Source organism: Xenia sp. Carnegie-2017, unplaced genomic scaffold (genome assembly GCF_021976095.1).
Source record: "Xenia sp. Carnegie-2017 unplaced genomic scaffold, XeniaSp_v1 HiC_scaffold_6, whole genome shotgun sequence".
NCBI classification, from domain to species: Eukaryota; Metazoa; Cnidaria; class Anthozoa; order Malacalcyonacea; family Xeniidae; genus Xenia; species Xenia sp. Carnegie-2017.
The window spans coordinates 22100593-22114246 of record NW_025813526.1 but is presented as its reverse complement, the minus strand read 5'-3'; the positions used below and the strand labels follow the sequence as shown (position 1 = coordinate 22114246).

The window sequence follows — 13654 nt, the reverse complement described above, 5'->3', positions numbered from 1 at the left end:
ACATTTTTCACATTAGTGACATTAATTGTTCCCCTTCCTCTTGTATTTTCCAGTGGTGGATTCGAGGCGTCTATCCCGGTCAAGTTGTGCAGGCTTTGGTCTATCCTCTCTGTTCTCGCAACCTTGTAAACTATCTGGATGTAAGTTCACTGCACTTGACTGGTTTGGCGTGGCGGCCGCCATTTTGAAACGAGCACTGGGAGAAAGACTAAGGAGTGTGGGACCGAGACACAGACTTCCGGTTCCGTTTCATCGAACTCCCGCGGTATCTCAACACAAGTAAAAAAAATCGAAAAATAGGAGTGGAAGCAACTGTTAATAGTAATCTATCGTTCTTAGTAGCTGAGATCTTCGTTTTCTTGAATTATTCTAAAATTGTGCTATTAAGACAAGAAAATATACGGATTATGCTAGCAGTGCTACTTTTGGAAAAAGGGCAAAATTATGCTCAATTCCTCAGATTATGCCAAAAATTATGCTAGCACAATCGGCAAGAGCCTAATTCAGAGGACATAACAAATCAAGCTTTAGTTTAAATAAGAACAACTATAGAGAGTTTCCAAAGTCATATGGAAATTTATGTTTTGTCTTTGTCTTGAATGCTAGAAGTGACGTAAGAAACGGCTGATGCACAGTTTGTGTTTTCACTGATGTATCACGTGATGTCCAGAATTATTTGATTGCCTAACTGTATTGATGAAGTTATAAAAATGTTCAACATCAGATTGATGAGGAAATCACAGAATTTCAGTTTTTTAATTATTTAATACGACGAAACTTTGCATAAATAAACCTTAGCATCAACAAAAGACATTTGCAAAGCTACAAAGATTATCTAAAGGCTGCATTTGAAGTCTGGAACTATAAGATTTAAAAAGAAATCTTTGATAGGGTACCTAACTTTAAGGTTTTAGCAATGAAGATATTCCTTCTCTCAGTGGTCTGTTGTTTTTTTTCCTACCACTAGGAGGTGTGATTACAATCTCAACTTAATTTCTAATTAGCAGCAATTTTAAAAAACACTTGAGAAAAACGACGATTTTTTTGAGAGCAAACATGTTTCGACATTATCAGAATGCCATCTTCAGTGCAGAATGATTAGTGTTAAGTAATATGATACATAATATGATATGAGTAAATTAATTACAATGAGTATTAAGTATTAATAACTATAACGTAAGTTCTAAAAATAAGTATTAAGAATTTATAACAAAAGTATTATTATAAAGTAAATATAGTGTTGTAGTGGTGAACTTGGATATTTAAATCGGGATTAGTTTTATTAATGTGTAGAGCTTCCTTGATTTTGAGTGAGAAAGTGGATTGATCAGTGTCGATGATTTTAAAACAGGAAGGTGAGAATTTGTTTTACATGAAGGAGAGGCTTGAAGATGTTTGTAGATAGTGGAGTTTTGTCTGTGTGAGTATGTTCCTTTATCCTGGTAGATAATTGGCGAGAAGTTTCACCAATATAACGGAATTACATCCCGCACATGAAAATTGATAAACTACCATAGATTTGGAAAGTTCGGGAAGTGGGTCTTTAAACGAAAATAAAGATTTTATTTTGAAAGATGTGAAAATAAGTTTAACGTCAATGTCAGTGCAGTAGCGTTTAATGATTTGTGTGAGTTTGCGTTGTGTGTGTCGTGAGTAATCACCTATGTAAGGTAGTTTGAAATAACGTTTATTGTCAGGTTGTTGTATATCGTTAGTGTTAGTTGTGGAGTTAGATGAGTCAGTGCTTTTCTTGTTGTCCAAATAGTGTTGTATAGTGTTGTTGATGAAATGAAAAGGAAAAGAATTACGTTGGAGAGTGAATATTAGTTTCTTTAAATCACGTTGAAAGCCGATGTCTGTGTTGTTGAGTTTCCGTGCTCTGTCGGTCAGTGTTCGTATCAGTCCAATTTTGTAATTTAATGGTGTGAAACTAAAAAAGTTAGTCAGTAGTCCTGTATATGTTGGTTTGTGGTACGTAGAGGTCATACAGTTTTCATGTGATTTAGTTAGTAAGATGTCAAGAAAGGGTAACTGATTGTCTTGTTCGGTTTCGTATGTAAAGTTTATGCTTTGATGTTGTTTGTTGATGTATTCGTAAAAGAGTAATGCTTCGTCTTTGTTATGAAAAATACAAAAAATGTCGTCAACGTATCTGTGGTAAAATAAAGGTTTGTTGTTGCTGTAGTTATTTAACCAGTTTCGTTCGTGAAAACCCTCAACTTAACCTTAACTTTGAACTCAGTATTTTACTTCACAGTAACTTAGTAGAAACTTCTTTGCAACTTCCTAATCACAAACACTGACTCCAGCATTTAGCATATATCGAATTTCACGATCCCTTCGCCTTTTTTATTCTGATATATCTGTAGACGGCGTCTTGTAGATCAGAATGTTCGTAATTTATAACACATCTCTATGGTACGCACCGACTGAAAAGAAAACTAAGAGATAGCAGATTCTAACAGTTTCAGTAAGGAGAAATTAAAGATAGTTTCTTGTGATTGTGTGCTACTGCGAACAGCATTGGTTATGTATCAAAAAGCATCATTTTGCGACGTTTTCGAGAATCATGAAAAAATGAAATAACTTTTTTTATATTTGCAAGTGTTAAACATTATGGACAACAATGTTAACGAGGAAGTTTTATTCTGAAAAACAAGAAGAGAGGCTGTGAAACGTCATAATGAGGAGAAAAGGAAAAAAAGGAAGACAAATATTTACAAAAGGAGCTGGCATTCAGAGGACATAACAAATCAAGCTTTAGTTTGAATAAGGACAACTATAGAGAGTTTCCAAAGTCATATGGAAATTTATGTTTTGTCTTTGTCTTGAATTAATTATTCTTACTTTATTATCGCATTTACATCGTGATAAAAATCCAGCTTTATTTATTATTGAAAAGTAATGACTAATCCAATGAATATCTCCTTGGTAACCAGATCAGTTGAATTTTAATTGACCTGGAATAACCGACTGATAAGCGGGGTGGCTTGACTGGTTCGACGGATAAAGGGCAAGCCAAAAACGGAAACGCAACGATCAACGGTCGACCAGCTCATATAATTCCAATGTACCTTTTTTTCCAACGTCGGGGCGGATATTTGCAAACCCGACCCCAACGACGCAACTATTATAAAAACCAACCCAAGAGGAAAGTCGAGACAGAGGGGAAAACACTTAGAAAGCAGAGACTCCTACTCTTGATCGTGTAAGATCTATTAAACGCGAGTGTAGTACTTCTATCATGTCTGGGGGAGACAATGATTGTAGTATAGTTGCAGGCCGGATACAGCAATTTATTGGGAAGTGAAGGGAGCTAACTCGTGATCCTTCCATTTTGTCAGCTGTAAATGGATACAAGATTGATTTTCTTATAGACCCAATCCAGCTGAAACAACCCAACTCTATGCAAATGTCTCCTTCGGAAGTCCAAAATGTCAATCGTCAAGTTACAAAATTTCCAGAGAAAGGTATCATTGTTACAAGTATGCATGAACAGGGCGAGTGTATCTCCAATATCTTTCTTAGAGCAAAGAAAGATGGATCCTTTAGAATGATATTAAACCTAAAAGAGCTCAACACATTTGTAACATATCACCACCTTAAAGTGGAATCCATCCATATTTGTACTCAACTCATGCGACCTTGGTGCAACATGGCATCCGTTGACCTTAGAGATGCCTATTACTCAATACCACTACACATAGAGCATTAAAAATTCTTAAAAGTTATGTAGAAAGATAATCTGTACCGATTCACGTGCCTTGCTCAAGGATTATCTTCCGCTCCACGTTTATTTACAAAGATACTCAAGCCTGTATATTCTAAGCTGAGGGAGCTTGGGCACATTTCTAGCGGTTACATTGATGACTCGTTTTTAATAGGCTACTCCTATTCAGAATGCGAGAAAAACGTACATGACACTCTACAATTGTTTCAGAAGTTAGGATTCCTACCCCGTAAAGATAAATCTGTTACAGAACCCACACAGATCTCACAACATTTAGGGTTTGTGTTCAACAGATATGACTATCATTATATCCATAGAGAAACACAACAAATTATGCGAGGATGCCAGGGGGCTGCTAAAATTTGACTGTCCTAGCCTACGGAAAGCGGCCAAGCTAATTAATATGATGGTAGCTTGTTTCCCTGGCGTTCAATATGGCCCACTGTTTTATCGTGATCTTGATAGGGACAAAACAACAACTCTTAAGTCTAACAGGGGTAACTTTGATGCGACATTGAAACTCTCTCCTTCGGCGCCGGAGGAAGTATCTTGGTGGATTAATAATGCACATGAGTCCAAAAAAACATCTGAATCACGGCAAGATTGACCACGTATTATATACGGACGTTTCTACCAAGGATGGGGCGCAAGTATTAACAAACAGTCCACCGGAGGCGAATGGACAATCGCTGAAAAAGACTCGCACATTACTTGTCTGGAATTAGTTGCTCATTAATTGTCTTGTCCACACCCGCATTAAAGTAATGACTGACAATACCACTGCCCTTGCATATATTACCACATGGGGGCGCCACTCTCACCATTGCGATAAAATTGCAAGAGAAATATGGGCGTGGTGCAGAATCAGGGACATATGGCAAACTGTCAGCTTTTCGCTGGGAAATTTAATGTGGTGGCTGACAAAGCTTCCAGAACATTTGATGATTCCAAAGAATGGAAGGTTGATGCTGAATCATTTCTTGAAATAACAGCACATTTTTGAGACCCCAGAAGTTGACATGTTTGCTTCTAGACTAAACTATCAACTTAAACCCTATGTCTTGTGGCACCCAGATCCACAGGCGTGGGCTTTTGACGCTTTTTTGCATTGATTGGAGTAAATTGTTTCTTTATGCTTTTCCACATTTTAGTGTTATACCACAAGTTTTATAAAAAGAAAAAATGGCCCAGGCACGGACAATTCTCATCGTGCGAATTGGCCAACTCAATCCTGGTACCCGATACTGGCAAGATTAATGATTCACCGACTCATTCTCCTACCCAAAAACAAAAGAAGCATGAGCTTACCATCCAATAAAACAAAAGAACATCTACTCGAAGGGAGTCTGAGACTGATAGCTTGTCTCTTATCAGGAGATCACTCTTAAGTAAGGGTATTTCACCACAGGCTCAAGCAACAATACTTAATTCCTGGCGGCCAGGAACACAAAAACAATATCCAGTTACCTTAACGAATGGCAACTCTATGTTGATGAACGGAATGCAGATCCCCTTTATCCAACTTTACAAGTAGTTCTAGACTTTCTACAGCACCTATTTGATCAAGGGATGAGTTACAGTTGCATAAACACTTGTTGAAGTATGTTATCTTTATTCGTTATTACTGAAGGGAATTCTACGATTGGTACACATTATATGGTTCAGAGATTTATGAAGGTAGTGTTTCAATCTAGACCAGCTCTACCAAGATATCAAGTGACCTGGAACACCTCCATTGTTTTATAGTATATAAAGACACATCCTGCAGTAGAAAACTTAACATTACAACAGCTTACTGATAAGTTGGTAATGCTCTGTGCATTAGTCACAGGGCAGCGTGCCCAATCACTCCACCTCATGAACCTCTTAACTGTAAAGAAAGAAGAGGACTCATACACCTTCTATATCGACCAACTTGTCAAACAGTCTGGACAAACACGCATTCAACCTACTTTAGTGATACCAAAGTTCCCTGCCGATCACCGACTATGTGTTGCCTCAGTCATGGAAGAATATATTAACGCACTGCTCCCATTCGGGGTTAGAAAAATCAACTATTTCTTAGCAAAATTCGACCCTTTTATAAAGTATCAAAGTCATCTATCTCGTGGGATAAAAGTTGTCATGCAAGCTGCAGGAATTGATACAGAAACGTGCAAACCACATAGTACACGAGCCGCAGCCACCAGTAAAGCGAAGCAATTTGATGTTTCGAGAAACTCTATACTGAAAGCTGCAAGTTGGAAGACTGATTGCGTTTTTCATCGGCTTTAAAATAAGAACGTTGTGTCTCAACGTGACAATGCGGAGTTTGAGAATGCCATTCTTTCAGCGTCTCAATAAGAAAGATATTGGATGAGAATTCTCTTTAGTTGAACTTGGCAGGTAGTTCAGAACACGTATACTTGCATGTATAGTGCAGAGAAGGAAATACTTTGAATTCATATTTGTTACTATTTCTGGGTATGTTTGATACATCTCCAATTAAAATATGTTTATAACTTAATGTCGTATTTGCGTGTAGGCATGAATTGTAGACATGACGTTCAAATCTCGTGCGATCTCTGCGGTAGATGCTAATAGAATTAGAAAATTGAACGAGACTTACCTGAAGTTGAAGTTCGATTGGGATTCTATTAGCATCTACAAAGCAGCGATTACACGCCCACGCATCATGTTACTGCCTTCCTGCATATCGTTCATATGCACATTTAGGCGGCTCATAAGTCCACTATCTTTGAAATATGACGAATGTGCGCATGCGTAGTATCTCGTGTAATCTCTGCTCTGCAGATGCTAATAGAATCCCAATCGAACTTCAACTTTAGGTAAGTCTCGTTGAATTTCCTAATTTTGTGTCAATATTAATGAATTTTATGTTGACATCAATTGAAATGCATCAAAGATAATTGTTTTTAGTTGATCATGCATAAGATTTTCAGCAAGAGAATTCAATAAGAAATAAAAAAATGTTGTTCCTCTTGCAGATAGTCATGTCAGAAAAATTAAAATCATTCCGTATAATGATATGCATAACTGAAATTCTGTGACGTGTCATTATTTTGACACATTTTGTTGATTTTTTAGAACAATATTTGAAATGAAGTATTTGAGTGTATTGCTAGCGATGATGCTGGAAAGTTTAGTGTTTTCCAACGTTAAATTATCTAAAATTTATTTGTGATTGTTTAAAAAAGTCCCATAAAAGGCACCAATTGTTAGTCATATCAAAAATGCCTTTCAACAAAGACAAAGATAGGACACAAAAATAGTGATCATGCAAATCTGTAGCAACTAATTGTTCCATAGATATCTAACGCAAAATTTGCAAAATATAAACATCTAGATAATAAACTTCATACTCTCTTTCGATGTAAAATTCTGGTCCTATATTGTATAAAATGTTGTACACGTTATGATAAAAGCCGGGGGGGGCTCAAGATTTTAGGGGCAATCTTCATTTAAGAAGGGAATATCAGAGTAATTAATCTCGAAGTCTTTAATTTGGAATAATTTTCTCACATCTCAGTAATCGAAAATTAATAGCGTTTGGACTTGACACTTCATCATGCAAAGTATTGTCATTTTGTGAACTTTTGAAGCAAACAAATATTTTAAATAGTCTATCTTACAACAAGTTGAACAATTATAGAACAGAAAAAAATCACATGTACTATCATGTGAAGAAATGAGCTTTTCACTCCAAGTAGGCGCAATTTCTAAAGACATACCTAGTAAAACGTTTTTATGTCATCATATGTGTTAGGAATACGATAAATAGATAGATGACTATATGAATGAGGAAAAAAATTTTTCTTGAGAAAATTCGTGTTAGATGAAATTAAAATTATTGCACATAATGATATGCATAACTGAAATTCTGTGACGTGTCATAACTTTGATTCATCTTGTTGACTTTTAGCCCTGCCGTAACAATGATATTTGAAAAGACTAGTGAGATTAATTGTTGGTGATAGTGCAAGAAAGGTCAGTATTTTGAAATGATAAATTATGCAATGTGTTACTGGGAAAATCACACCAAAGTCAACAAGTGTATCAATATAAAACATATGAAGTGCGAATTCCACCACGAAAATGACATTCAGGTTTTTTATGACAAATATAACAAAATTCTAGACATAAGAAAAAATAATGACACTATGATAGGTAAACTATTCAATCAACTTACCTTAACAAATTTCGAAAGATTAAAAACGACACAACCAACTACGTGATGTCTTTGCTTCTGCTTGATAATAAAGAAATTGGAATGTTCACTAAATGTTCAATTTTAATCACCTGCTGTTTTTATTGTAAAATATTGAATTCTGTTCATACCCAATAGAATATGAAATGCAAGCCAGCCTTTTACAAGAAAGATAGCTCAAAATTTAAAGATTTATGATTTAGTAAGTAAAAAATCATGGCGGCAATAAACAAAACTCCACGGCAATAAACAAAACTCCACGGCAATAAACAAAACTCCACGGCAATAAACAAAACTCCACGGCAATAAACAAACTCCACGGCAATAAACAAAACTCCACGGCAATAAACAAAACTCCACGGCAATAAACAAAACTCCACGGCAATAAACAAAACTCCACGGCAATAAACAAAACTCCACGGCAATAAACAAAACTCCACGGCAATAAACAAAACTCCACGGCAATAAACAAACTCCACGGTGGAAGTGAAATATACGAGACAATATACAATATGCCGCCCAACTATCAAATTTAAAATGGCGTCAAACGATTCAATTCGGTGGATTCAGAACTTTTTTATTTCATTTTTACCAATTTATTATAAAGTTCACTGATTCAGACTAGTTGCGCAAAGAATTCTCCCTTGAAAGACTTATCTTCTTTAATTTCTATAAAGTATTTAAGTATGAAGAAATTCGTATGTTTTTAAAAAAACTTCATGAAATACAGTATGTTAAGCATTTAGCATTTCTACAATTAAAAGGCTGTTTTGAGAGAAAAACGCGAAATATTGACTACAACTATGATGACCATGAGAGATAAATTTGGGAGTTCATTGACGCACTTGTTTGCTTAAAAAGATATTGTTCCGTTGGGCATAAACTTTAGTTAAACACAAGTGCACCCACATAAGTTCTTAATTATGCTGTGCAGTCAATTTTACTAGAAATTGACAAAGAAGGAACCTAGGGAAAAAAGGGTCATCGACTTAAAAGAAGAACTTGCTATAATCCGTCCTAACTACAACGTGATGGACACAAATAACGGATCTAGCGATGCATCTAGCACAACACATAGAATTGTTCTCATGTAATCGAGTACGCTATTTTGATAGGATACTATAACGGGCCCTGGCTGAAACTTAGCCCGGGCTGAAATTGCTTCATGTAATCGGTTCTTTACTTAGCTACAACTTTTGCCAGCCATTTTTATTGTTTTTTGTTACAATAACTGGAAGTGTTTTATTCGAAGATTTGTGCTAAGATTGATTAAACAATGTAGACTTACAATACAGTAATAACTAGGGGAACTAAAGCACATATATCAGCGAATAGGAAACAAAGTAAAAGGTTAAAAATGAACCAAGCAAGAAACTTCCTTTACATGAAGACAAATGTGCTGCTTTACAGCTTCCCTTTTCACTATTTGTTCGCATGTCTGCATTTTTCATTTAGTAACCGCCATGGCGAACAATTCTACCTATTAGTGGCCATTGCTTGCGCGAGCAACAATTACGAAGCGAAACTTAATTGAGAAAACATCTGGCCACAAGAGAGTCACAACAAGATGCTACACACATTATGTGTGTCCACCTAAAATTTCGTCAATCTCGAGTTCTTTAAAACAGACCGAATGGAGTAGTTATATTATGATGCATTTTACTACATATGGCCCTTAGAGGGTTAAGTACAAGTTTCGGTTAGTAAAAAATATACAACACTAACAGGGACCTGTTATGACTCACATCACAGCAGTTTTTCTCTAGAAATCCGCAGTCTGAAAATAGTGACATTTAAAACGGTAAGAATCTTATCCTGTGAGAATTGACGAACTTAGTAGCTATCATAAGAGCAACAAGAATCACTTTGGCAATATCGCCATTATATTTTTGAACGCTTTGTTAGTCATTTTATCAGACATCAGAAACGAAACAATTAAAAAAATTTTGTTCTTTGAACAAACGTCTCTACTTACATATGGCAAAATTCCTGTAAATCAGACGTACCTGTGTCGAGAGGAGTGAAGAACTTGTTCAAATCAGAAATTTTTCGATATACCGTAAAAAGTCTTGAGAAAAGTGATGCTATCTGTTTCAAAGTGATTGCTTTTAGAATTTGTGAAGCTCCTTATGATAGCAGACGTAGAGTCGCAGTCAAACACTGCAGGTTGCTAAGATAGAAGGAATGTTGATGAAATTGAACGAATCTTATTGGCTGGCAAATAATTAGTTATGCTACTAGCAACTGTTGCTACCATACAAGAAAAATCTTTAATTAAAAACAGTGGATTTCAGTAAATGGACAGCTGTTTTTACATTTGTAGTTCACCCATTTTATCTAAGCTCTCCGAAATTATGTAATGCTAAACACATTATGTGTGTCCTGTTAAATGTTTGTCAATCTTGAGTTTTTTAAAACAGACCGCATGGCGTAGTTATATTATGATGTATTTCACTACATATGGCCCTTAGAGGGTTAATTACAAGTTTCGGTTAGTAGAAAATATTTAACACTAACAGGGACCTGTTATGACTCACATCACAGCAGTTTTTCTCTAGAAATCCGCAGTCTGAAAATAGTGACATTTAAAACGGTACGAATCTTATACTGTGAGAATAGACGAACTTAGTAGCTATCATAAGAGCAACAATAATCACTTTGGCAATATCGCCATTATATTTTTGAACGCTTTGTTAGTCATTTTATCAGACATCAGAAACGAAACAATTAAAAAAATTTCTTCTTTGAACAAACGTCTCTATTAATATATGGCAAAATTCCTGTATATCAGACGTACCTGTGTCGAGAGGAGTGAAGAACTTGTTCAAATCAGAAATTTTTTGATATACCGTAAAAAGTCGTGAGAAAAGTGATGCTATCTGTTTCAAAGTGATTGCTTTTAGAATTTGTGAAGTTCCTTATGATGGCAGACGTAGAGTCGCAGTGAAACACTGCAGGTTGCTAAGATAGAAGGAATGTTGATAAAATTGAACGAATCTTATTGGTGGGCAATTAATTAGCTATGCTACTAGCAACTGTTGCTACTAAAATTTTTTAATTAAAAACAGTGGATTTCAGTAAATGGACAGCTGTTTTTACATTTGTAGTTCACTCATTTGGTCTAAACTCTCAGAAATTATTTCCTCTCATTTGTATTTAGCATTTCCTTGACATAAAGAATTAGCATATATTATAAAACATAAACAGTCTGCAAGCGAAGAATGTCAAGTCACGATAAAACTTTTACATACATAAATTATTCATAATGACAGGAGCACTACATGCGGTCGTTTCCATAAGAACTAGCTAATGCATGCTTGAAAATTCAACTAGCAATCTTATATTCTATAATAATAAAGTACGTTTTATCAAATGTCTCCAACTTATGCTATATTCGAGCATGTTTTATTTCAATTCTATATTTTGTGAAGTTTATTTGTTTAAGGTGTTTTAATGAAGATGTTAAACATTTATGTGCATGTATATATTGTACAAGACTTGTTAATTGCAAACTTTAGGTAGTTCCACTTCTTTTGTGGGCACGGTACGGCTTTTTAACCATGGCCGATTTAATGAAATATTGGGACTAAATTGCCTATTCTGTTTAGAGCTGAATTTCACACAACAAGGGAAAAATAGCTCGCTATGCAGCTAAATTGGTCCTCTTACCTGTGGCTGTCTCATCTACGTTTTGGAGGTAAAATTGGCAAAATAAACGGGGCCAAATTTGGCCACTCTTTAAAGGGCAAAACTAGGCTCCAAAATGGGCGGCAGTCCTGGGGTCAATATTATAAATATATATGTTTTACAACATGTTGTAACACAAGATCTTGTTTTTCTTTGGCTATGTACGACAATTTATTGGCAATGGTAAAATTATTTATCAATTTTAAGACCATGAACCACTATTTCGATTAAATTTTAATATGAAATGAGAATTTTTAATCTATGTTCATAAACTAACGCGTTTTTAGGGGATCATTGACGTAAAGTCGAATGTTGAATATTGCCTATTGGTCGTGACTTTTTTAGAACGTGTATCTACAAATACGATAAAAGTTTTCAGATATAATTTCTATGAGCTTTTACAAAGACCTTTTAGTTCGCAAAATATTATAGATCAGAATGTTCGTAATTTATAACACATCTCTATGGTACGCACCGACTGAAAAGAAAACTAAGAGATAGCAGATTCTAACAGTTTCAATAAGGGAGAAATTGAAGATAGTTTCTTGTGATTGTGTGCTGCTGCGAACAGCATTGGCTATTTATAAAAAAGCATCATTTTGTGACGTTTTCGAGAATCATAAAAAATGAAATAACTTTTTTTATATTTGCAAGTGTTAAACATTATGGACAACGATGTTAACGAGGAAGTTTTATTCTGAAAGACAAGAGAGGCTGTGAAACGTCATAATGAGGATAAAAGGAAAAAAAGGAAGACAAATATTTACAAAAGGAACTGGCGTTCAGAGGACATAACAAATCAAGCAAGGACAACTATAGAGAGTTTCCAAAGTCATATGGAAATTTATGTTTTGTCTTTGTCTTGAATGCCAGAAGTGACGTAAGAAACGGCTGTTGCACAGTTTGTGTTTTCACTGATGTATCACGTGATGTCCAGAATTATTTGATTGCCTAACTGTATTGATGAAGTTATAAAAATGTTCAATATCAGATTGATGAGGAAATCACAGAATTTCAGTTTTTTAATTATTTAATACGACGAAACTTTGCATAAATAAACCTTAGCATCAACAAAAGACATTTGCAAAGCTACAAAGATTATCTAAAGGCTGCAAAGTCTGGAACTATAAGATTTAAAAAGAAATCTTTTATAGGATACCTAACTTTAGGGTTTTAGCAATGAAGATATAGCTTCTCTCAGTGGTCTATTGTTTTTTTCTACCACTAGGAGGTTTGATTACAGTCTCAAGTTAACCTCAACTTTGAACTCAGTATTTTACTTCACAGTAACTTAGTAGAAACTTCTTTGCAACTTCCTAATCACAAAAACTGACTCCAGCATTTAGCATATATCGAATTTCACGATCCCTTCGCCTTTTTTATTCTGATATATGTGTAGACGGCGTCTTGTTCGTCACTCTTAACAACTCAACTTCTTTATTTTCATGTATACGTTGCGTTTGTTTTAAAAATTGCTTCATGTTTGTGTTGATTTTTGTTGCAATATATAAACATGACGAATTATTTCAGTGTTGCAGGACCGTCGACATTTCTGCACATGCACAGTTTTTTGTAAATTACTGCTTAAGTATTGTCGTTTACTAGAAATTTTGTTTTTATTACGATTATTTTGTGAACAGTTTTTTTTTAAATTCTTAGATTTTATAAACAAAACTCATATTTCATTACGGGGACATTTTTTTGGTCAACCACTGTAGATGTGTCGTATCACTATGTGTGAGAACACGTCAAAAATAACATCATTTCTTTCAAGCGTGGCCAAACAGAAGACATGATTGGTGATATAATCCTTTTGTCGGCAAATTACGTGTTTAATCTGTCTCTGTTTTAAGTGTCATCTCTAAAAATAGGGATGACATTGACCTTTTGCAATATTATAAATATAGCATGATTTGGAGGTTCTCATTTAGCAGACGTTGACACCTGACGAGCAGTCTGCCGAAATGCATAGTGTCTCTTTCTAGCTGTAAATAACGGTTCCTTTGAATTGTTGGGTTAGTGTTCTTGTT

General features: G+C 35.1%; 1 long non-coding RNA gene across 1 annotated transcript; it reads left to right on the top strand.

Moving 5' to 3' along the window:
* Positions 1-11427: 11427 nt before the first annotated feature.
* LOC124457624 lies at positions 11428-12636 on the top strand. The gene is made up of 2 exons (XR_006952697.1): positions 11428-11634; positions 12279-12636. It is a non-coding gene; the product is annotated as an uncharacterized LOC124457624 (long non-coding RNA).
* The last annotated feature ends 1018 nt before the right edge of the window (positions 12637-13654 follow it).